Here is a 2,982-nt window from a genome sequence, read left to right as displayed (position 1 = left end):
CAAAGAAGTGCAACTAGAAAATGGAATTGAAGAAAATATCGACGAAGTATTTCTCCTACGTGCAAACAACAACACTCTGAAATGTGAAATGCGATCGAAATATTACATTCATCTCAAACATGAAAACAGCATTGCTGAACTTCTAGGGTTCGATGACAATGTTTTCAATTGTGGTGAAATACATGAATCAACATTGCCCGTGAATATCAATAAGGTGAGGATTATTCGTGTGGATTGTAATGTCACAGCTGGAGCATATTCGAATGGCGATGAAATCCATAGCATCTTTGAATTTGATATTGATGTAGAGCCCGGTTACAAACTCACCAAGGAGCCACAAAATATTATTTATATGCCAATCCGACCTGGTGGTCGTCAGTACCTCGACAATATCACTCTTCGCATATTGGATGATAATGGTAATCTGATCAATTTCAATGGTGAAAAAATAATAGTCAAATTGGAATTGATAAAGCTATAATAATCATCATTTCTCATATATTTATTCACAACATCGACAACAGTCATTAGTAACAATCATCGTTCCTCATACGTTGATTCAGAACATCGATGACTGTCATTAGTGTATCATAAAGAAAATGAGTAAAGGAAGCATCGATAAGTTTGGTCGCAGAAGTAAGGCAGTTTCAAATACTGTTTTGCGTGGGCAGCCTGGAGTTGGTTTCAAATTAACAACCGATGGAAACTTTGATATGGAAAATAAACGTTTGAAAAATATAGCAGAGCCTGAAGAGAGTACGGATTGTGTTAATCGAGGATATGTCGGTTTTTACATCTCAAAGATGAGAGGAGAATTAGATACTGATATTGACAAAATCAATTTGAAATTAGATGGAGTAGAAAAATATTCCGTATCAGTGAGGGAAGATCTCATTACGCTTGGACTGAAATTAGTAGAATTTGTAAAAAAGTATGAGCATATGGATAAGGATATCAAATCGCTGCAATCTGATTTGAAAAAACAACCCTCGATAAGCATTCAAACGATCGAGCAAAAACGATGGTGAGCGATGATCATCTGTGAAAAAAGTCAATATAAAGCTGAAGTTGATCAAATTGTTACTCAGTATTTGTTACTTCCTAACGCTGAGCAGGTGATATTCATTGATGGAACTATAAATTCTGCGATTATCGTTTCTAAAAATGGGGTTGTGCTTCAATAGTCAGCGATTGCCGCAGCGGCAGCAGTTGAGTCAGCATAATGTATTTGGTGGAGGCTATGATCATGTGCATTTAAAGAAGCGAAAATCCAGCAGTCGATTCATTTCACGTATATCTGCCAAACGGTCAAGATATAGAATAAGTGCTAGTAGCCTGAACTTTCTCAAATCTATTGGCTTGAAGGTGCGATATAAAAAATAGTAATAACATGGCGACAATCACCACAAGTGATAAATTGGAAGTGTTCGAGGAGCCCATGTTCGACCATTCCCTCATCAGCCTTCATGAGCATACATATAAGCCGTATGGTTCACCATATTACAAAAATTCAGATGAAATACGAATTCCAATCAATTATCAAGATCTCATACTCGATATTGCAGATAGTTACATTTATATCGAGGGGAAGTTCACACCATCTGATGCCACAAAGCGGTGCTACCTATCCAATAATGCTCTCGCCTTTCTCTTCGACGAAATTCGCTATGAAATGGGTGGTGAGCAAGTGGTTGTTGTTCGAAAACCCGGCATAACTACCACAATGAAAACGATGATATCATTCGGAAAAACGCATGCAAATTCGCTACTACCGATAGGATGGGGACTCGATGTGAATAAACAAGATATATTCGATCCCGTTAGCAATGTATTTAGTGGAAAATTACCCTTGAAGTATCTCATGGGTTTTGCTGAAGATTACAATAAGGGGATAATGAATGTGAAGCAGGAGCTCATTTTGATTATAGCTCGCTCATTCAAAAATTCATTCATTGGGGAAGTCGATGCAGATTTGGAAATCAATAAAATAGAATGGAGAATCAGGCACATTGTGCCGGAAGATCGACAGAAACTGAAACTATTGAATCGCATAAATAAAAATGGTAATAATGCTAAAGTGAAGGTGGCTTATCGTATGTGGGACCTTTATGAATTACCCACACTTCGTGATACATCCTCGGATATATGGGCGGTGAAGACAACCAGCAGCCTCGAAAGACCACGATATATCATCATCGGCTTTCAAAACACCGACCAATCCGAAAATATGTCAAAAGATGTAACGAAATTCACACATGTGAATATTAATAATATTCGACTATCTCTGAACTCTGAAGTATACCCATATGAGCGTTGGAATCTGGATTTCGACAAGAAGTTAGACTCATCAGCTTACTATGCATATGAAAACTTCCAACGTAGCTACTATTATAAAACTATGAGTGAACCGATGATGGATATTGGTAGCTTTCGCAACAACCCACTATTCATTATCGACTGCTCCCATCAACCCGAAGCTATGAAGTCATCCACTGTCGACATCAAAATAGAATTCGAAACACGCAAGGTGAAGTTTCCAGCAAACACCAAAGTATATGCACTCATCCTCCACGATGCTGTTCTATCATATAATGCTCTTAATGGCTCTGTTCAAACTGGATTGTAATAAGATTGACATGTAATATGCTATGAAATATTCGATATTGATGAATAATAAAACACTCAATAATTATGTTATATCTTTTATTCACCAAACAATTAGATACAAACAAATATGGATTGAAACATTATTTTATTCACAAACATATACAACAGATTTCAAATATTTACAACACCATCATTTATCGCTTCTTCCAGTTGCGGGTTGGGACTCTGTGGTTCCAATTGATATTTCTCTATGATATTTTGCGGTAGGTAGGTGCATATGTCTTGAAGAAAATGTTTCAAGTCTGCTTCAATTATTAACTCACAGAACTCATCCAAATTTCTACTCCCATATGAATATTTATGACACAATGCCAC

The sequence above is a fragment of the Leptinotarsa decemlineata genome, unplaced genomic scaffold (assembly GCF_025532065.1).
Source record: "Leptinotarsa decemlineata unplaced genomic scaffold, Ldec_3_MD MMD2_tig00000157_RagTag_RagTag, whole genome shotgun sequence".
NCBI classification, from domain to species: Eukaryota; Metazoa; Arthropoda; class Insecta; order Coleoptera; family Chrysomelidae; genus Leptinotarsa; species Leptinotarsa decemlineata.
This window is presented reverse-complemented; position numbering follows the sequence as displayed.